Genomic DNA, 23,878 nt, shown 5'->3' on the forward strand with positions numbered 1-23,878 from the left:
CATTTCGCGAGGGGATACTAGAAACATTTTCTGAGTATTTTTCAAACTCATAACGTATTATTTATTGACTAAACCCCCTACTAGACTTCCAAGGATGGGTGCGATTGCGGCCAGTAGAGGGAGCAAGAATCCACCTTTTTGAATGAGTGATGCTCTTTTATGTCTTAGACTCTTTTTTTTTATCCGCTAATATCCGGATAAACTTCTTTTGTCGCTTCAATTTCTTATACTGAGAAGGATTTAGAGGTATGTGCCCTTTTAATAGATTCAAAGCGATCTCGCAGAGCGCTTTAATTAGACTATCGGGGGCTTTGCGTAGTATAATAATACGTTTCTTAGGGATCGCTTTACAGAGAGATTGCAATAGCGATTTTTTTTTTTTTTAAAGCTTCGACATTTCAACTTTTAGCGATATACGTTACAGGGAATTGATGAGGTAGTATTTGAGCACGCAGGCGAAGCGATTCTGAACACGTTGGCGTTAAATCTACTAATAAATAGCCGTGAGCTTCTCTCGTGGCGTCTTCAAAACTTTCTAGAAAATATTTTTTCTTTGTAGGGAATATTTGATTAGCCAGTATACTAGCTTGTAATTTATCACGAGGATTTTTAAACAATACCATATAATTGGTATTGAGGCTGATTGTTCTACTGTATTTGCCTTGATGGAAAATGTTTTGCGTCAACAACATAACACTCATATCTTTATGATGTCTATACTGTGTAAATATTTTTACCACCTCGGGATTGTCGGATGCCTGGAAGATGAGATCGTCGAGGATAATCAGATGACTCTGATGGCTGGGAAACAGATTCTCATCATCAAACGACTCGGGCAAATCACGCACAAATTTAATCTTTTTATTCACTTTTGCAAGTTCATCATACATCGTTTGGTTAGATGAAAAAAAAATACAATATTCTCAGGGGATCTTTGCATCACATGTTCACAATTTTCCAAAACACTTTTCACAAAAAAAGTCTTCCCGCACCCGCTTGGGCCAGCAATTAAACATGAGAATGGAATTTGCAATCTCGGATCAAAATCAACTTGGGTCATTTCCATTTTTTTTTTTTTTTTTTTTTTTTTTCCTCCTCCTCAAATAAAACACAGTATCGCTTTAATAACCGAATGGAAGAGTATAACCATCGGATAGCAGACGTCGTTTGTCGTACACCACTTTGAACTTTTTCATAAATGAGCTGTTTCTCAGATGAAACCCCTTCTTATTACGTACAATGTTGAATTGGGGGGTGGTGATAACATCTGACCGCGCCCCCTCGGAACTAATGTATCCCTCCACCAAATCCTTGACGCTGTCAAAATTAATGCGTTGACACGCGTCGATATTTTGGGTGATACCTTTTACCTTCATTACAGTTTTCCCGCTATCCCGGGTTCTGTACGCGTAGCTCTTTGGTCCTGTTGAGACAAATTCTTGGATACTATCGCCGCAAAGTTCATCCGTCAATTGCCCGAGTAAATCGCCTGTAGGAAGCACGTCCTCATCCTCTTTTACCGAATAGATTAGACTATCTGTATCTGTATATAATACTCTAGTTTGTAGCTTTTCTAGATACGTGTACATTAACATGCGTGCGTACGCAGTGGTCATGCATGCCACAAAAATATTAGCTGACTTGGCAGAAGGTATTTGACAGTTTTGGTTGTAATTGTACTGTATCAGTGAGACTCGGTCATTGAGGAAATGGAAAAACTTAACTTCGTAAACCCCCGAAAATAATAGATTGAAAAAACGATCAGAATTATTAACAATTTCTGTTTTATTTAAATTGTCACGCTGTCCGCATTTGCCCCAGAGAGAGTTCATACATAATTTAGACACCTGTCTTTTTGCCGGATTAAATGCTATTTTAGTAGCTTCGAGTTGAATACCCTGATTTTTGTGATAGTCGGCGATATACTGCTGTTTATCCTCTTCACCGATGACGTGAGAGGGAAAGCCGGAAGCCTCCTGTTTTCCCTTGAGAAAAGTGTGCATATATTGTTTAAAAATGTCATTACTCGTCTTATCAAAATGCCATACTTCGTCAATTTGTGACACTGTGTACCCTAAATCGAGCGCTTTGATAAATTCGAAACTCACCCATACGCCCGACAGCGCTCTTTGCTCATTGTTATGCTTACATTCGCTTTTTTGATTATTTATTTCTGCGCAGGTGCGACATAGTGTAAACATTAATTTACCTTTAGTAGATTTATAGGGCAGTACCGGAAAGTATAGCCCTCTCGGCGGGTTGACTGTGGCTTTGATAAAACCAAAGTATTGCCTCGGATCTCCAAAATCTTTATAAATAATGCGAGGATGACCCAGAGGGTATGAACAGGTGCTATTAACAAAAGGGTACAAAGAAGTAACATCCACGTACAAAACGCGCTCGTTATCCGCGGCTGTATAACGCAAAACAAAGGCGTTTGTTCTCCCCCCAAAAAGCCTGTCGCGTGCTACAAGAGGTTCAGGGAATTTTGAATTACGCAAGAACTCTCTTATCTCAGGATCGGAACGCTTCATTTCCTTCCATACGTGTTCGCGCATAACAGTAAGATGTACGTCGTGTTTGTAAATCAGATTGCGCATTTTCTTTTCACACGCTTCTAATTTTTCTGCGAAAGGTTTCTTAGTCATCGGACAAATCTTGGCAGGGTCAAAACATTCATGACATCCGTGATAAAAACATCCGAGGTATTCAAATACCCAGGCCTTACCGTTTATATTTGCATAACCATCAACATAATATTGGCCGATCTTAACTTCGCCTCCGTTTAAAGCGTGTCTTATGTCTATATTTTGACTATGCATTATCCACATTAGATATTGGATCGAGTCGCGCGAGAATGTCTTAACCCTTTGATTATAATGATCTGACGGACTAATCGCTAGAGTTTTAGGAAGTAGAAATTTAGTTCTGAAAACCTTCATACACGCCGACGCGATTGTTACAGCGTTAAAAGGGTCTACACCCGTACTATTTAAAAACTCCTCCCTAAATCGCTCACAGCCCATCTCTAAAATTTTTACATCGTTTTTGCAGTACATTAAAGATTCCTCCGCGAAATTAAAGACGCCTTTAGACGCTTTCTCGTACCATTTTAAAAATTCTGATCTTTGGGAGGTTGTCATGCGCTCTATACCATAATATTTGGGGTCTGGATAAACGCCTACATAATCTAAATGCTTTAGGGAACTGAATGAGTGGGGGAAGTACCCCTTCATTTGATCCTCAAACCCCATAGAAGTAGGCATTTTATTAAGGGCCATACTAAGAAAAGCTATTGAATCGATATATCGTAGTTTGTAATGTACATCTGTAAAACAGATAATTTTGCTACCTTGCATAATAATTTCGGGGGTAATAGCCAACTCGATCATTTTGTTAATTAAGATGTATGAATCAAAGGCTCTAGCATTATGAGCGATAAAGGTCGAGTTCTTAAAACGCGGATTTCTAAAATAATCAATAAATCGTTCAACGCAATCTGTCCCTTTCCAATTTTTTTCGAAAACTCCCGATTTTGTACAGACTAGGTATGCTTTATGGTTTCCGTCCTGATCTATATAAGTTTCAAAATCATAGTAGATTATTATTTTACACGCGGGGACCTGTTTTAAAGTCGGCATAAAGCATTCATGAGGATCGTCATTATCCGACAGGATCTCCTCACACACCACGCAGCGGGTTGGAGGACAAACATGTTTTGAGGAATTATCGTTTAATTTATGGTACATAGAAAATCCGCATTTAAGACATTTTTTGTACGTGTCGCAATTACTCTTACCCGTTTCCTTCAGCTTTTTATGTTTAACATAACAGTCGTTATTTAAACAAGTTTTATTGCAATCTTGGCAATAGATAAGTTTTATCGGCTGTTGTTTACATAATGAATTAAGACATATATTACAATGCCCAGCGCAGTTATGAGTATTCCAGTTTTCGTGCCCTTTGTAGCAGTGTCTGCAGAAATATGTATTTCCGATAAAACCTTCGATTCGTTTTATTCCGTAAAAATGCTCCCCCAACAAAATCACAAACAAAGCATCCTCTGATTTCGGATATTGAGTTTCAAAAAAAGATAATGGTTTACAGCTATCATTTCTATACAAGACTACAATCTTGCGTTTAATAAATGATTCGAATTTATGTACGTCCGATAGACTAACGGCCGTTTGACAGCTTAGACCGACGCTTTCGTGTAAAAAGACAGCCCTTTGATTCGCTTGATCCGTCATTAATGTTTCATCCAATAAGTATGCTATCGCCAGGGCAAAACACACCTTGTTATCTTTATTGAACGTTACGTACATGTGTTTCTTCTTTTTTCTTAGAATTTCACCGTTTGTAGATTGTAGCAGTTTTCGTTTAGACCCGCCACGCATATTGGAAACAATTTGAAATATAATTTCTATATTATTATTCGTTAGGTTTTCGCCGTTAGATTGTACGAGTTTTTCTAGTAAATTATAAACCTCATTTACAACAATATCTGGATTATTTGTACGATGTAAAAGACAATTTATATTTCTATTATCGCTTATAAGCTCCGTCTGAATGACGTCCCCTTCTACGGTAGACCTAAGAACCTCGTTGATTATCTCGTTCAAATTATCATCAATATTTAAATAGAAATCTGCAAAATCACGGGGTCCGTCGGGGGTGGGTGAATATAAACGTCTACGAAATTCTATATTATTAAATAAGGGCCTTCTAACAATACCCCCACCCCCCTCTTGAGCGATATTGCCTATCGGATATTGTGATACAGATGGTAAAACGTGACTGTTTGATGTCATTTCATCATAAATTTGTAGCATTTCATGAGGAGGTATTGTTACTCGTTCAATATTTTCATCATCATTATATAGTATCGTTTGTATACTATTTTGCGTAAATGGGGGCGGCGATAATGCTAATTCATCCCCTAGGTTTAACGTTTGAAGCATCAAATGACCGGTTACTCGTTCAATATTTTCATTATCATTACATAGTATCATTTGTATACTATTTTGTGTAAATGGGGTTGGTGATAATGCTAATTCATCCCCTAGGTTTAACGTTTGAAGCATTAAATGATCGGTTACTCGTTCAATATTTTCATCATCATCATCAATACATGGTATCGTTTGTATACTATTTTGTGTAAATGGGGGCGGCGATAATGCTAATTCATCCCCTAGGTTTAACGTTTGAAGCATTAAATTATCATTAGGGTTTAAAATAGGACGATCGAGGAGGGATAGCATAGATTCTAGAGGGTCGGAAAAATTTTGAAAATGATCCATCTCACCCCTTATATTATCATTTAAATTCCCCTCACGACGTTGCGATCCGATGTTATAGTCTTCCATTTAAAAAAAAAAAAAAAAAAGGTTTACCGTTTAATATTTGAGGAGGTTTAAAACAGTATATTACACATATTCAAGAAGATCACATATAATACGTTTAAGTTTCATCGTCTTAGCCTCATAGACACCCCGCCTCCTTACGCGTCCGTTGTCATCGTAGAATGCAGGGCTAAATCTCCGACGTCTCCTTGACACCCCTCGGTAGATGTCGCTGCCGTCCGCACGTTCGTAGAATGCAGGGCTGAATCTCCGTCGTCTCCTTGTCACCCCGCTACTAGCATCGCTATCATCCGCACGTCGGGATTGTCTTCCCTGTTCGGTACAGCTGTCTGAAGATCTAGACCTCCTTCTGCTTCTACCTATATAGACACATTTTTTTTTTTTTTTTTTAAAAGACTTTAATTTCAAAATATATAAAATATCCCATTAATATTACCGTTGATGACCGAAGGTGAGGGTCTCCTTCCACGTTCAGCACCGCGATCTGAAGATCTAGACCTCCTTCTCCGCCCCCGCCTCCGTGTCGAATCTCTACCTACATATATACACATTTAAAAAAAAAAAAAAAAAAAAAAAAAAAAATAGACTTTAATTTCAAAATCTATAAAATATCCCATTAATATTACCGTTGTTAAATGAGGGGTGGGTTCGCCTTCCACGTTCGGCACTACTATCTGAAGATCGGGATCTTCTCCTCCTCCTTCCCCTCCTCAGATCGTAATCTGAATATAAAAAGACTTTTAAAAAAAAAAACTCCCACAGACATAAAATATACTATCGTTATAATATAATTTAAAAACAAACGTTTAAGATACTCTAGTTTCACTTAGCGTTTCATTTAAAAAAAACACATACACCCACGCCCGCTCTATCACCGCGAAGCCTTTTGGGAAATGCAGTCTTCCGCCATCTCGCAACCCTATACCACCGCCACGTATTCTAGTATTAGTTTAAAGATTATAAAAATATATTATAAACTTTTCTTAACTATACATAAAGTTAAATCTTATATAATATTAACTTACCGCACGATGTATTACGTCGAATAACGCTTATCCTAGCTTGTCCGGCGGTCAGCGATGGTATTATTTGCTGAACTTCCGCATCGGAAATATCTTCGATAGCGGATATCTGTCGTTCCGGGCCTCGCTCCCCCATGGCCGACGCTCCGTGTATCTTTTCTCGTTGATTTTCAGGCAGATTCACGCTAGGGCTATTTAAGGAGGCTTGAACTTCGTCCGGAATCGTCTTGGTAATGCCACATGTGTTTGGCTCTTCCTCGTATGCGTTTACACGGTTCAAACGAGAACCAATCCTTGGAGTAGCCCCCTCTAGTGGTCTTTCACCTGTATTCATATAGTGTATAGATTTAATGGTCTTTTCGTAAATGGCCTCCGTCTCCCTTCGTAATATATCGTCTAAAAAACAAAAAACAAAAAACAAACTATAATAAAATATAGACATTATAAATATAAAAGAGAAGAGAAGATAACTCTCACCAAGATCGCCAGGACTATAGATATCACCCACTCCAATAACTAAATAGTTTTAGAAGACAGCATTATATATTAGATTCTATAAAAAAATATATAAAACTCATACAGTCTATAAACTATATCAGCGGTTACTAAAGTTTCAATAAAATATATTTACAATTTGTTATAATCCCTCAGATCTCCATCCTAATATTTTATAAAAATTAGAAGTTACCTTCAGCCATCCTGCAATCAGAGATGAATCTTTAGGGGTCTTTAGAGGTCTGTAAAAATGCCTATCTGTGTAAGGGTTGGAAGTGCCTCGAAAAAAACATTCTAAAAAGAGGCGGTAAAGACACATGGTCGTAAATTATTTTAGGGGGTATACTTTGTTTTAAAAAATAAGTTACTTTCTACCTATTTAATAAAATAGAAATCGATTAACGCCCCTATATCATCATCCATCGTTTCATTGATATCAAACATTGTTTAACAATACAAACCCTCATGACAACGTTTAATACACAATTTTTTTTTTTCAAAACTCATCTCTCACTCTGTCTTCCTCCTGCCATCTGAAACCCCATTCACCCCTCCCCTCCTCCTCTCTCCCTTCCTCGTGTCAATTGAAGCCCCGCCCCCCTCATTCACGCATCCAGAGCATGTTCATCCCTCACTCTGTCAATTCTTGGTTTTAAAACATGTCTCACTTGTAATGTCACAAAAGTTTCCATAATCATGATTCGCCCGTCTCTCTATCTCCAGACCTCAAGGTATGAATGTGTTCACGTCAAATTCACTCTTACAAAAATGTCTGTATCGAAAAGCCCCTCCTACATATTTTTTTTCTTTTTTAAAAAAAAAAGAAAGAGTCGAGCCTTCGTCATTCTTTTTTTATTCTTTTATTCATACATCTTATTCCAATATAAGTCTGTTATTGAGTCTGTGTATATGCGCGCGCGCATATGTTTTTTAACATCTGGAAGGAAAAAAAAAAAAAAGCTCATCCTCATCGCCCCAAAGTCTAAAGACATAAAACAATCGTCACCCCCACCTATTTTTTGTTTTTCTATCGCTTTCCTGACCATATGCGGCGTACAAAGAGGTAAGTCACAGCTCCTTTTTAAAATATTACAAAGATCTTTTGACCTTGACACCCCCAATTCCTCTCTCTTGGGATAAATCAATCATATCGGCCTACCACGGCACTTCTTACATTTCTATCAAAAGCGGTACTCTATAATCTACGGGAGGTCTCTTCCCACCCTAGAGGGTTATCACGGTCGATTCATTTCTCATCATGCTGCACAGGAAATGTAGCCAGCCAGCCGGACGTGCCCTCCTCCACGCCGGCCATTTCCTTCCCACCACCACCCCTCCCCTCTTCCACATGTTGCACAGGAACACACAGGCACATACAGGCGCACGTCTCTCTTTGAAATTCTATTATTTTTATCGTTTTTTCCTACATCAAAAACAAAAAAAGTCTTTGATCGTGACCTATTGACCTCCGATCCATCATTTTTATCGTCCCCTTTCATCCTACGTCATAACAGGCCTTTGATCGTGACCTCTTGACCTCCGATCGATCATTTTTATCGTTTCATCCTACGTCATCAAAGGACATCAAAGGACATCAAAGCGAATCAGGTCGTAAATCATCGTTTTGATCGTGACGGACTAAATAACCAGCTATTACCTCTCTCTAATACTTGTTTCTGATGTTAGGTACATGTATTTATAACATCTGGGAATGATTTTCTGTTGCCAAATTTAATGTAAGACGTTTTACAACCAAAAACTGCAGCACAAGATTTTAGTTTTTTGTTATTTACCTATATATGCATTTCTGGCTTGTGACAAAATTGGGGCAGGAAAACATTGGGTGAACTTTTAACCCAAAGTTCAGAATGGTATTATCTATCAAAAAATGCATTGAACAAGTAGTGCCCAGACAGTGGAGCGAAACTCATTTTCTAGGCACTTTTTGGGGGTTCACCCCACGGCCTATGTCTGCTCTGAAGACACTAACAGGCGACAATGGTGACAAGCAGGAGACATCGATAGAAGCGACAGTCGATTTAGTACCCAAAAGAAAGTCAACATCCGAATTATGAAAGTATTTTGGCTATACAAAAGAAGATACAGAAAAAAAAGAAGAAAAAAAACATCCTCTGCTGACAGTGCCTCGCCGTCCACCATCCATACAGCGCCGCAAATCACGGACTTTTTACCTAGCGAAAGACATGGTGCCATTCATTCAACACTGTTACTAAAGAGGGGTTTAAAAAAAAATGATCCACACGCTCGCCAAGCGGTATGAATTGCTATCAGACAGACAATGCTGCAAATATGGTGAGGGCAGCTGCCTTAAACGACTTGACCAGGCTGCATCTTGCAGTTGGTAAGTTAACTCATTCACTGCCTTTGACAAGTATACTTGTCAATTATATATATATTTTTTTGAGCGAGTTCCTTACTTCTACCAGGATATACGAAAGGGTTATTACTCTACCAAAACATTATTTTCATTACTAGTCTTTTTTTTTCTTTTTCTTTTTTCTTTTTTTTCCCCTTGTTGTAGTCATGCTACTTGGTAGGTAGTTCGTTATCTGAAGTTTCCCCCAAAACAAGGAAACGTTGCAGGTGCTCAGACTCAAGGCTTATACCCATCACTGTCATTTTTGAGTGGAATGAGGCAAACAAGTGTTAATATTAATTTCTCTATTGTGCTGCTATTGGCTAGCTTAACTAATGTGTGTGTGCATCTGCAGAGGAAAATGGTGCTGCATGTAAGTCAATCAATCGATCAGTCGATCAATGGACATAAGTTTTTTTTTTGTTTGTTTGTTTGTTTTTTTTAAAAGATTGTTTTTCAGAACACAAAATCTCAATTTTGAAGTGTATTTTTATTTATATATTTGTATTAAAGACAAGATGTAAAAAGGCAGAGACAAACAGTATTAAAGTCAATTTGTTTTGTTAAAATGTTATATATTGTGTCTGCAATTCACCCATTGTACATGCAATATTTTGCAGATTCAAGCGCATTTTTTTTTATAATGTGTATGCTAATGTAAATATTCTTTTTATCACAAAGGACAGACAAGCAATATATAGTCAGAAAACAAAACAAGTCCAAACTCCATTTTTGTTCTCACTGTAAAGTGTGGGGAGCTGCATTGCTCCAGAAACATCCGTCCTGTCAATGTGTATGTAGAGTAGCTGTTGTATCAAAAGAGTACCCTTCCCCAGAAATTAAAGTTAGGATGTGTTTATATTTTACTATTATTATTATCGTTCACGTGGCACTGATGATGCTGGAAGACATTGTAGTTGCAATTAGCCATTTCCCATAAAAGTGATTTTTACCACCCTGCTCCTGTGTCACCGTTAGATTAAACCTAACCCTAGTCATAGCCCAATACAAAAATAGCAACTCTTCAACCACATAAACACTCTTTCACCTTTGGCGTGTGCACATCCTCAAGGGTCACGTGAAAGGGTCAAGGTCACGTACACCCTGTGTAAGACCAAAATCACATCAGTGCCTCTTCACCCACATAACGTCAACACCACTAGCGTGGACAGGCAGACCCCTAGTGGTGCACTGCTGACACCATTGCCCCTCTGCACTCTCTCAAAAAAGTGCCGTTTGGAAAGCTTTTTTTTTTCTTTTTTTTAAATAAACAGTTTACTGAGGACCTCAGTGTGTGCTGTTGAATTGAGTGGATTGAGTGGGTCAGATGAAACGCCATATCATGTAAAATGAGATAACAAATTAATGGACTAGACTCAATTCTTAGTTCGAGACCAATTGGTGTCTACATGAGTAAAAACCAAACCAAATGGCCTCTGTGTGTAGCTCCCTAAAGCAACCACCAGATGCCGCCAAACCTGTACAACCAAGCTGCACTCAGCACAGCCCGGACATACCATATAAGGAAACGGAAGTGGCCAAATACAAATTAAGTGTAAATAAAGGGTATCCTGAATTAAGTAATAATACACACACACAATCTATATTCGATAATTGTTAACCTGAGTTATGGATCAATGATTACAGCACATTGATGCCAACTATGAAGTTTGCTGTCTTTTCTTTCATTTACTTTACGAGCAATACTGTCTTAATCGCTGATGACATTGCTGTAACTGCATTAAGTGAAAAGACTACCTGTATGTATTGTCCAACTCTCAACAAAGACATGCACGATGTGTAACCAGAACTAGAAATAACCTGTTAAGTTCCCTGAGAGGAGTTGGGATTAACATGTCATGTATATACATGTTATTCATGCTTGCTTAGTTATGTTTAAAACATTAATACATATAGGATGTGTTGATTTTAATATTATGATTGTTGAATAAGAGCTAAGACTATTGACATATGTACTACAAGTAGAACAGAAGCTTGTAGCCCCACATTGAATTTCCTGTTTGAAAAACAGGAACTGGTTGCTAAGCTACGCCAGCCACAGAGCGCAACCTGTTTCAACAGTTTCCTGTGTGTGTTGATGCAAAGATTAAGCCCCAACGTTGCGCGCTTCTAACTTAACTGTGTGGAGACTTACTGAGAACAAGTCCCAACATGTTTTGCGCATTGATATGTGAAGAGACTGGAAATCACCACGTAGGCGCGGAAGGACACACTCGCCATGATGAAACCAGTGGCACGCACCCAAGTTTATAAAAGATCGTCCCTTGCGATGATCGAGGCTCTTCTTCGTCACCCTGCGATGTGATCTGTATGGAGTGTGTTGCTGAAGGTTGATTCTCGGCTTCGTGGGACTTAGGTTTCTTCATGAAAGGACTTTGACTCTTTGCCGTGAGTGAATCATTCTTCAAAGATTGGGTAAAGTACAAAATTTTTATTAATAAGGTGTTTAAGATGAAGATATGAAAGATTAATCGCGTGTAGGGTGAGAGCCATTTAACCACTCCCATATCTTTAAATTATTTTTGGCCAAAAACGCCTTATTTTGAATCGGGTTTTGAGTTCTCTTGAGAAATGATCAATCTTAGAAAGCTCTTGTAAAAGGTTTAAATATTATTTTGATTCCTGTTTCCTATTTTATTTTATCTTTATTGATTTTATGTGTTTATTTTAAATGTGATTTTCATGAATTATATTTGCTATATTATTATTGTCAATAAAAATATTAAAAGACTATTTGTGAATTAATCTTTTTATTTGTTTCTTTTTCTTTTTATTTTATTTCTTTCGGACATTTTATAAGTCCGAGGTCGTTTTATAAGACCTAATATAATAATTTATAAACCAAGTGTGAATTTATTATTTTATTTGATTCTTTTTATTTTTATTTTTATTTATTTATTTATTTTTATTTAATTTTGTTTTTATTCGTTTGGATCATTTTGTAAGTCAGCATTATATTTCTTCGAGACGGACACAACAGCAACGGACGTCCGGAAAGAGGTAAGTGCATTCGAATGACATCTAACCAGTGTTTCCATCTGTATTAATAAAGTCAAATACTCCTGCTTGATATGAAACAAATCCGTATGATCCTTACAAGGATTATTAAATGACTAGGTCAATAACAAATGCAAACAACTTGTAAGTGAGGTGTTCATACTATTATTCCTGGGCTCTGTGTGGTTATTCACTCGGGATTGATAGGTGAATGGAAACGGATTGGCCTCATGATAAGAAGACAGTGAACAAACCTAGGTGAATCCACTTTGACATATCGGCTTAACTAATTCCCGTCTCCTCACGCTGACGCCTTAGAGCCGGTGAGGGAAAAGGGGAATTTCTAACCCTTTAATTGGAGAGTCGATCAGGACATATTTCCCGATTTAAGTCCTGCGGGTAAGCGGAAGTTGACATGTGGCGCCCAACGTGGGGCTCGATTGACTCATTTTTGTCAAAATCGGGGTCGATCGAAGCCCAAACAGGAACCCGAGTGAGCGCGGCTCTGAGTGGTGGGCACGCTGCTTAGAGCTGAGGGCGATCTCGCTGATAAATTGTCATGTCAGACGACCCTGAGCTAACACAAAATTAGTCTCTTTGATGAATAGTGTTTCATGGAAAAGAACTGCTTTAATTGTGAAAATCTAGTGTGATTTTTGAATTGAAGTTGATTGTACTATTTTGTGTTAAAGGAACGGTGACTGGCTCCCCCAGGAGACTTACACTCCTACCGAGGCTGAGTGTGAGAAAGCCATTCAAAGTGAATGAGCTTTTACAGCGACCTGCTGCTCTGGTCGGCTGTGAAGGTACTGATAGTGTACCTGGTAGAGCGCGCTGCGCCGCGCTTTCCTGAGTCAAGGGGTGGTTCAAGCCCGTCCACAAAGAGGAGGAGGGCTTGAACAGTTAGAGTTGATAGTGGGGGGCTGCTCGGTGAGAAGCAGTCTCTTTCAACTGTGTGATGATAAACTATGGGTTGCGCTATTTAGGCTTTCCACATTGGGTGCGGTTGCCCATTTTAGTGGCTTGTCATTATAGATACCCATTTATAGCAAATCTACCATATTCTTTGCTTGGTTATTGCGGGGTGCCCGAAAATATTTATGGTCCCTTTTCTTTGATAGCGGACCCATTGACCGAGGCTGCCGCCGCTACAGGCATAACCCTGATCCCCCATCCCCTGCCTTTCCTCCTTGTATTTTTGCGAAAATTTTAAGTTTTCGGTTCCCGACAGGAGTGTCCATTGGCACAAGAAGAAAGTCGTCGAGAACTAAGGAGAGAAGGTAGGTGTTTCCACTAGACTAATGTTCTAGTGGAAGCAGCCTTTTTCGGTTCCCGACAGGAGTGTCCATTGGCACAAGAAGAAAGTCGTCGAGAACTAAGGAGAGAAGGTAGGTGTTTCCACTAGACTAATGTTCTAGTGGAAGCAGCCTTTTTCGGTTCCCTTTTTTTTTTTTTTTTTTTTTTTTTTTTTTTTTTAAATATCGGTTCCCTGATAGGAGTGTCCATTGACACAAGAAGAAATCCACATCCCGGAAAAGAGAAGCGGGAAGGATTGCAATCGACCTAAAAGGATTACACACCCCACCGTTTAAGAGAGGACATCCGCCGACGAGTGAAGGTAGGAAACCCGAACGCGGTAGTCCCGATAAAGGTAGAGGCAACGTACACGGGTACGGAGCTGAGTAACCAGGAGCTATAGTACGTCCCTGAAACCCATAGCGCACGGGAAGGCTTCGGAAATAGATAGCTCCACTCCTACAATAAGGAAGCAAAGCGGGCTATAAAACACGCTAGTGAAATAATGGAAAAATTGACAGGGAAAAATGCCCTACAGAGAGGGGAGCAGGATTAATGCCTGAATTCTGTCCTCTAGAACAAGCAGATATACCAGTAGTGGTTATGCTACTGGGTGAAGGTGTAGATCGATGGCCACCAGGAGCCAGAAGGCACCTGGAAGTAAACAACCCTTCAATCCGTCCTACCGACCTCCCAGCCGAGGTGGAAAGGTCGGTGAAGGAAACAGGAGTGTTCGTGAGTGAATTTCCCGAAATAATGGGCATAGCAACCGTAGTGGTAAACCACCCCCAAGAGGGATGCACCTCTGGGACGGTGGGCCTTTGGGTCCACTGGTGGACTGTGTTGTTAGAGGTGTATAATGTAATGGAAGTGGTTAGCACCGGAGTCCAGTGGGACCCGACGATAAAATCCCTTGCCGAGAAAATGCACATAAGGGTGGAATTGACAAATCCCAAGGGGACTGAAGCTTTAAGCCTCAACCTCTGGGAGCAACCGAAGTTGAAAGAGCTCCAAATGGCGCGGAAACGGCCAGCTGAGGCCGCCAGTGAAGAGGGCTTTTTTGATACGGGCTCATGTGTCCGGGTAGAGGAAGATGCAGGAGCATCGGAGAATGAAGGCTCAGGTATAACTGTGAAAATGACTCCCCTGATAAGAACGGAGCCCCTGGGCGGGCTGCCGGAGGAAACAAAAAGGGTTTCAATCGGGAATGGAGTAATATTGTGTCACTATGTGGGAAGCCCCTGGCAAATACAGGGGGATGCTATAGTGGTAATCACAGATAGATCACTAAAACCGCATAGTAAAGCGCTTAGAAATATTTTAAGGCAGGAAGCTGGACAAGAATATGAATTAGAGGTTAAACAAAAATTACAAAAAGAATACCAGCGGCCAATAATAGCGGCAAAAACTAGTGGCGGGAACACTCCCTACGGCATGATAATTCACGTGCCCGGGACAGAGTGGAACCCTAAAAATGATCAGTCACAATATGCGGACGAAATGGCAAAAGCATTGGAGAGAGGGGTTGACAAAGCACTGGGAGAGGGAGCGGAGAGAATAGTGATAGATGTAAACTGGATAAAAACGGGGAAAATGCAGTGGCAACAGGCTGAGTCCATAGCGGTACCAGCGTTCACTTTAAGGGCTAAAACTCCTGTAACAACTCCATCGGGAGTAGAATTTGTGGTAGCAATATCGAAAAAGCAGAGAGAGGAGCGAGTTAAATCAGTGACAGATGAGATTTTATCCCGAACTAGACAAATGGAACGTGAACGACGCCAACTCCAGCAATCAACAAATGGAGGGCCCAGGGACTCGCCCCAGTCACCATCCCCAGTTAGAACAACTCCCGTTCCTTCCCCAGTAAGCGGAGGGATGTCAGGAGCTGCTCGGGTGGTAGAAGATGAAGAACAGGCGGGACCAAGCAAACAAACCCCAAAGGGAAAGAATAAAGCCCCGAGGGGGACAGTGACCTTCAGCCCCGTCACATCCACCCCGGGAACAGCACGGGATCCCGTTCCGGGACGACCCCCCATGAAGACGGTGCCCCTGCCACAGTGTGTGATACCAGGAGACGGGAGCGAAGAGGAAGATGATGGAGAGCAGGCTCCTGTTTCAACCGCGATTGGCGCTAACCCCGCTGACGAAGACCAAGACTCAACCTCATCAGAAGATGACCCGGCCAACCCCAGCCAGAACCCGAAAATAGTCACAAGACCAGTGAATAGAAGAAAGAAAAATCCTCAACCAACGTTTGACGTGTACCGGTCCTCAGAAAGGATAGCTAGGGATGTTAGCCTGGGATGGATCGAGACAAAGGATGGGCGAAAAGCGTACACACCCGAGGCAGGGCAAGTAAATCGCCCTTATCCACCTGCCTGGCTTAATAAGCTAGATAGTAAGATGCCTCTAACTATGCGAAAAACTTATCGCGAGGCTGTTAACATTTTACAGGCTCCGCCATATACCACATTACTTGCTCACCAAGACCTGACTAAGAATTTCAGGGATGGTTACGTGGCGGTGGCACATGATTTTATGTTAAGACGGCTCAAAAAAGCAATAAATGATAAAGCAAAATGGGAGCTGAGAGCCGACGATGATTTAAATTCAGATTCGGATAATGATGGAGCAGCGGTTACTTTAACAGTACCAGCTGCCCCGAGAACCCCCTTGAACCAACAGACCCAATATATGACACAGTTGGGATCAACTACAATAGTGCCGAACCCAATAAATCAGCCACACGACATAGAGGGTGATGTGCAACAGTTTAAGACCTTAAAGGAGTTGGTTCGCCAAAAAGGTAGGCTAGAAACAGCTAAAGAGTATTTAGTTGAGACATGGCCTATGATTAGGGACGCCCCAGGAGGAGATGGTGCTAAGAAGCTATGGCTTTAGTACATCATCGCTAGTCCTGTTGGACCAAACGAAACACCACAACAGGTCTACGAAAGATGGGTGGATGGCGAAGATGAGGATGAAGATGCCCATATCAGCAGGGCTAGAGAACAACTCAAGAGGGACGTTTCCCTGCTAAATGTGTGGCACAAAATTAAGGAAGTTATATCTCCAAATAGGTATATCAAAGTGCTGCGAATGATTGTTAAGGAAAAAGGGAACGAAGCTGTCTTTGTAAAAATGGCCCCTAATAGCACGACGCTGAAAATTGAAGCCTCCGTTAAGAAGTGGGATCGCCTGACCAAGCATAACGCTGAGAAGAGGAGAACGGGACCAGTTGCTAGTCGAACCCGGGGGAACGAACAGAAAGTCCAGCAGGGAGCTCAGCGGCCAGTTCAGACTGTCCCCTACATAAGACCACAGCAACAGAAAATGAGCGGAAATCAGAGACAGGCCACCCAGCCAGGACAGCAGACGAGGCCCCAACCAAGACAACAGCCAGCGGTGCGAAGACCCGGTCCGGCATACATGCCCAAAGAAGAATTTGACAAATTGAACCCAGAAGAAAGGAAGGCCTTCCTCGAGGCTCGCAAGGCGGCAGCCTCCGGGGGGCCTGGCAAATAATGGAGACAAAGGCACGGGTCACCCTGGAAGGGGTTTACAGAATAGGGGATAACCTTTATGCTAAGGTGGAGGGAGTGCCCTATTTAGTAGACACAGGGGCCGAGGTGTCCATGACCCGTAAAGCCTTAAAACAAATTGGACACCTACAAGTAATGGTAGCCGATGGTTCGATTGCCAAATTGCCGGTAGGAATGTGGAAGGGAATTGTGTGGGTACTGGGACCTCACAATTTGTTGACATTAAAAGATGCAGAAGAAATGAAAAAGCCTAAAAATCAAAAACAAGTTGCGAGAAAGAGATGGGAAAAACTAAAACCAAAATTAGTGAAAGTAGGCCCTACAAAAATAATACCTGACCAAGAGTGGTATAAATCAGTAGATGTACCTGCCGTAAAAGCCCAACAAATCCAAGACAGTGTGTTAACACTGGAAGGGAAAAAGAAATTAGGTGAAATCCTAGACAAGGCCGCAGTCGCACATTTTAAAAATGATTGCGGAGAATTAGGATCAAAATACATGCATACTATTAGTGGAGGGGTACATCCGCCAGTAAGGCAGTATCCCCTCAACCCCGGAGCAGTAGCCGAAATGGAGGTAATTGTAAAAGAATTATTAGCACTTGGCATTATTCGTGAAGAGCTAAATCCTATTACTAATAGCCCAATTCAAGCCGTTAAAAAACCTGAAGCGGTAGGAGGGGGTTGGAGGCCGGTCATTAATTTTAAAGCTCTAAACCGCCGTACGGTGGCAAACCGAGCGAGCCTCATAAACCCCCAGGCTTCTTTAAAGACGTTGAGTAAAAAAGTATAAATCATGTATTGACCTTGCAAATGGATTCTTTTCCCTGAGAATTGCCAAAGCATCACAAGGGAAAACAGCGTTTACGCATAAAGGAAAAGCATACGTTTGGCAGCGCTTGCCGCAAGGGTATAAGAACTCCCCGAACGTATTTCAATCAGCTGTCTTGCATGTCTTGGAAGGTCTCCCAGTCACAGTTTACATCGATGATGTGTTCATTGCTAGTGACACGGAGGAGGAACATTTAGAGATTTTGCAAGCCGTAATCAAGCGAGTAACGGAGGCAGGATTAAAGCTAAATCTTAAAAAGTGTCAGCTTGCCAGGTTTCAGGTAGATTACTTGGGATTCCAAGTGTCTGAGGACTTGGGGCTGTCGCAAGCGTATAGAGAAAAAATAGAACAAATTTTGCCTCCAACGTCCGAGAACGAGCTGCAAAAAATATTAGGATTGTGTAATTATGTTTGAGATCATGTTCCGTACTATCAGAAATTTGCGAGACCACTTTATGCCCGACTGCGTAAAAATCCTAACGAAAAGAAAACAAAAGATTGGCCGTGGTCGGCTAAAGACCAAGAAAATTTAGAAGGGCTCAAAAACGCAGTAAAAAATGCTATACGCCTCGAACCGAGAAGCTTGGAAGTTAGGCTAGTTGCTGAGATTCAATGTGATGAAGATAATGCAATGGTAAGTGTTAGTAATGAAGGTGACACTTAGTGACACTGTGGACTTATACCATAAATAATGTTGAGAAAAAGTTTCCCCAGGAGGAGAGAGAATTAGCGGTTCTTGCTAAATATTGGGGAACATTAAAAGATTTAGCCCAAGGGCAAGGTATAAAAGTTGTTACGCAGAGTCAAGTACATCGATACCTGCGTAAAAATACACTAGAAAGTACTAAAGCAACTAATGTGAGATGGGGGAGGTGGGAAGATATCCTGCTAGACCCTGATTTAGAGATAGGACCAGCAAAATCCATATCTAATAAACAGGCGAAAATAATAAATGGTGAGGAGAAACCATATGAATGGATTCTATACACGGATGGGTCCAAAAAGGGTGAAGACCAGCAAGCCCACTGGGGCTTCATCCTGAAACACGAAGGTAGAGAGATATGCCGCAGGAAAGGTCAGACTCCTGGTAGTGCCCAAGCAGGAGAGGCTACAGCGGTGTTAGAAGGTTTATTAGAGGCCATAAGACTACACGTGAGTCGAGTAAGACTTATAACCGATAGTCACTACTGCGCTCAGGCGCTCAAAGAAGACTTATCCATTTGGGAAGAAAATGGGTTTGAAAGGGCGAGGAGTAAAGAAATCGCTCATGCTGAGTTGTGTAAGAAAATAGCCGAGTTAAGGTTAAATATGACTATCGATGTTGTTCACCAGAAAGCCCACGTTAAAGAGGGGGCTCACTGGAGAGGAAATGATGAAATAGATAAATACGTCCAAGAGAGAAGATTGGTAATTGTAGGAGCAGAAAAATGGGACAATACTCCCAAAGGAGGAAAAGTGGTCCCAGATGAGTTTGTGTGTGAGGTGACTAAGGCCGTACATGAAGCGCTAGGCCATGGAGGTGCCTTGCCCACAAAGAGGGAGCTGGAAAAACTGGAACTTTGGATCCCAGAAAAGAAAATCCGTTCAGTTATACGAAATTGCGAGTTGTGTAATAAGTATAATGCAGGACGCCGAGGACAGCGAGTGGACGGATTGACGATTAAAAGCACTGTTCCATGGGCATCAGTTTGCATGGACGTAGCAGGCCCCATGGGAGTAAACGGCACTAAAGGTGAGAAATATCTTGTTGTGCTTGTTGATTCGATGTCAGGACATTTTGGATTAAAAGCGGTACGTAGCGCGAATGCTAATAGCGTACTGAAAACACTAGAAGAGGGTTGTATGTGGTTGGGCATACCGAGAGAGTTAAGAACTGACAATGGAACTCATTTCAAAAACGCTACAATAGACAGGTGGTGTCAAAAGTGGGGAATAATAAGAATTTATTCACCGCCTTACACCCCTCAAGCTAATGGCGTGGCTGAAAGAACCATTGGTCTAGTTAAAAGTTGGCTTGGGAAAAATGCTAATGGAAAGGAATGGAGTGAAAAATTGGTGGAGTTGGTCAAGGACCTGAATGGGAGGAGCCGAGCAGACAGACCTTCCCCTTCAGAGGAATTGAACCAGCGCCCCTTTGTCGCTCCTGAGGTAGGACGGATGCAAAGCACAGAGAACCCTCAGAAAAGGAAGTGCCCATTTGAGGTAGGACAGAGAGTGTGGATTAAAGCTCATGGTCCATCTGATAACCAGGCAGTAAAAGTGAAGTATGATCAGTTTGACATCGTTGAAGAAGTTTTGGACAGAAACACAGTGCGATTGAAGAATAAGGGACTCCAAGAGGTAGAGCAGCTAAAACCGATACCAGTTACCGGCCTGAAGCTAAGGAGTAGGACAAATAATTAAAAAATGGAACAAGCCACTCCGCCCTTTGTCAAGCTCGTTATGGTGAAAGGAGCTGTCATTGTGCGGAGGACTGAAAGGGAAATAATGGTTGGTAAGGCATTTAAGCTTTGGATGAATGCAGTAAGAGGATATATTAGCAATAGAGTAGAAGGTTTCAGTTGGCGATCGGCCATCTTGCCCTGCGTAATTTGTGGTGGGGACGAGGAGTCGATGAGCCAGTGGAATATACCCGACGAAGGCTGGATAGACGGCCTTAAGCCGGATTTAAGTGAGGTTGGCTCGGCTAAAGTACTTGAAATACAGGTATGTGGATACTGTAGAATAAAGAGCCTACCTAGAATAAAATTGTATGCGCAGTGGGATTTGGCCCCGCAAGAGAATACGGAGGCGCAGTTTTGTGAATGTTTGTGGGACGGAGAGAGCATACTGTATTGCCAACATTGCAGGATGAGAATGGGGAAAGGTTCACTGATAAAAGCAGGGGAAGCCGAAGGGTGGCAGCTAACTAGAGCAGAGACCCCGATAAAGTCGCTGAGTTCCGATTTGCTGACCTATTGGCCGATGGAGATAAACGAGAGGACGCGCGACCCACGATTTCAGGCACTGCTCTATAACAACTGGCCGCCAAAAGGAGGTGAGTATTGCTCGGCCCCGCTGATTGTTGGCTCGGAAGCGATGCCAACTTTGATTCATGTTGAACCTATGTATGTGATTGAACCAAAGGTGCCCTGGGCTACGCTAATTAATGTTGCATTAGCCCGAGGGGATATTCCGATGGAAACGTTATCTGATGTCCCACAAGAAAGAGTAGTAAATATTAGTAGCATGTGTAGCAGTTATATAGTAAGGGAAGCTACATTGGATAGAATGGAGTATAAGGCTAAAACAGTAGTGGTGAAGGTGAGTCCAGCGATGTCGCCTCGGAGGGATCCGAGGTCAGACACGGAATACTGGATAAAAGTAAGAGTAATGATGGCTATGAAACCCTATGAGGGTATATACTCTTTGGGAATGGCGGTATCAATGAGTACAGAGGAGGAAGCCAAACGGCTGCACCCCAAATGTACTTTTTATGGGGATTGCCTTAGTGGTAAACTGACAAGAAGGCATAGTGGTGTGGATGGAGATGAAGAAATGGTATCTAGTAGTAATGAGAAGTTAATGGTATTAGCTCAGGTATCCATAGAAGAACTAGAAAAACTTAATGCTAGTTCATTAGGGAAGGACGAAAACAAGAAACCCAGGTCAGGGGAAAATTTCGATCTTAGAGGTCGCCCGAGGAAAAGATGGGGGCCAGGATGTCCCTACCCGGGTTGTACTAGTGAAGGAAATATGAGCGGCGACCACAAAAGGCATTGGTCGCTACGTGGATGCCCTAGTTTTAACAAAGCAAACCCATGGAGGTATAATAATTCATATAAATGGAGAAAGATAGTTAAGATGTGTAGAAAGGCCCCTCCTTCCGTTCTTCCCCGAGAAGAACAGATGGAAATGGGAGAAGTACCGGAAACTCCAGCCATGAGGTCAAAGGCGGAGGAGAGGAAAGGGCCGGATACAGGGGAGAGCGCCTCCTCTAACGGGGAGGAGCCAGAAGAAAAAGAGTACAAGCTAGAGTTGAGCGAAGATAGCGAGGAAGACGTGGCAAGAGAACACAAGGTCCTCAAGATAGTCCTGTCACGCTTTTGGAACAGGCACCAAGATCCACAGCCTTCCACATCTACAAAGTAACAACAGGAGGGAGATGGAAGATGAGATTGCTGAGCTGAAGGATCGAGTAACCAGGTTAGAGACAAGTAGAGAATCAATAGAAAATTTCCCAGGAGTATTTATACCGGCCCTACACAATCTTTTTGTGGATCTTGGGCAATTTAGGCCATATTGGTTGTCTTTAATTGAGCATTCTCAGGAAAGTACCGCTGAGCAAAGAGAATTGAGAGAAAAAATTAAACTATTGGAAAAGAAAATCGTGGAAATAGAAGCCAAGGTTCAGAAGTCCCAGCAGACTCCCGTTAATCTTGAGCAGGAGGAGTCACCAGGACCCTCAACGGCCCTGTTGTTTGATTATCAAGAATTTCTACGAAATCGGATGCAAGAAAGATTGGCTGAATTGCGGGCCGAGCCTAATGAAGATAAGTAATCAATGGAATAGGTAACGCTAGGAATTGGCAAAAAATGTCCAAATTGATTACTAATAAAAAATAAAACCCCTCTTAATTAAAGGAATATGAATTTGGCCCAGTGGACTGTGGAGTCAATTTGAAAATAAATGTAAAAGGCAATTATGTAATGAAAAGCCAGCCCCCAAGAGAAGAAGGAGGAGCTAACGAGATATCAAAACACAGCAGTCCTCAAAGGACCAAACAAAAGAACGAAGGCATGAAACGAGGCTACGAAGAAGCGATGGAGGAGGAGCAGGATTTCGATGGCAGCGGTGGCAGGTTAGTAATACCTGAAAAACTTTGTTCAGCCGAGGCAAGGGAACGATTCGAGCGCCGAGGATGGAATCCTCCTGGATACGAAACCCCGATGTATGACATACCCCGACCTGCGACTCTAAACGTGCCTCACCCCCCTGACACTCGAGGTAGGTGAAGGGTGATGTCTACTTCGATGGAGGAACGATTACACGCCAACCAAAGCGCAAGATGCTAGACAACCACTATGATACTCCAGCACATGAAGACCCACTGGACACAGTTCACGAACAACCTGAGGCCGACAGAGTGTACATGAACTTTCGTGCCCACCGACAGCAACAACGTTGGGGGTATGGAAGAGTTTGGTTGATCACCATACTTTGTTTGGCGGCAATAGCCTTGGTATATTATTTGTTAGCGCTGCGAGCAGGGATGAGACGAAGAGCTAGCATCGACAGCATGACCCCAATTAATCCCATCGACCTAGTGGAAATACGGCATGGCTCCACTAAAATAACCGACCAAACGTGCTGGAAAGTGGGGGTGATACATGTCAGTGAAGAATGGAAAAGGAAGAAGGGAAAGAATAGGGCAGCCTGCGGTGCCGGAACGGAAAAACCTTGTGAGATGGGATGGAGAAGGGAAAAGATCGCAATATTAAATTCCTATCTTAGGACCTTCAACAAAACAAATTATAATGAATCTCTAAAAATTTTTAAAAGAAGTACAACATACCCTGCAAAATCAAAAACCGAGTGTAGAATTCGAGTTATTCGACAGGTTGATTGCACAGTAAACGACTATACTGTTAATATTACCCTATTATGCCTGGAGAAGCAAGAACCAAGGATCATCAGAGCAAATTGGGTCCAGATTGGAGAGGGAGATCCTGCTTGGTATTTCAATGAACAATGTGTAAGACTGCCGGATGCTACAGGAGGATACTGGTTGAAGACAGACCAGGACTCCCCTGATTTCACCTACCCAGCGGCCCCGCGAAATGACACTTGTACCGAGCTTCGCCCGGCATGGGAGCCATGTTGGAACTGCATACACTTTCGGTGCAAGGGACCAGGGACCAATGGGACCATTGATTACCTGCCAGGTATTCCTA

The 23,878-nt window shown here is 41.8% G+C and overlaps 1 long non-coding RNA gene across 1 annotated transcript; it reads right to left on the reverse strand.

Annotated features, from left to right (window-relative positions):
- Positions 1-895: 895 nt before the first annotated feature.
- On the reverse strand, positions 896-6,612 carry LOC144009730 (uncharacterized). Its single transcript, XR_013281024.1, has 4 exons — positions 6,389-6,612; positions 5,990-6,085; positions 5,800-5,898; positions 896-5,722 (listed from the first exon to the last, which is right to left on the reverse strand). It is a non-coding gene; the product is annotated as an uncharacterized LOC144009730 (long non-coding RNA).
- Positions 6,613-23,878: the final 17,266 nt, after the last annotated feature.

This window comes from Festucalex cinctus, chromosome 20 (genome assembly GCF_051991245.1).
Source record: "Festucalex cinctus isolate MCC-2025b chromosome 20, RoL_Fcin_1.0, whole genome shotgun sequence".
In the NCBI taxonomy this organism is placed as follows: domain Eukaryota; kingdom Metazoa; phylum Chordata; class Actinopteri; order Syngnathiformes; family Syngnathidae; genus Festucalex; species Festucalex cinctus.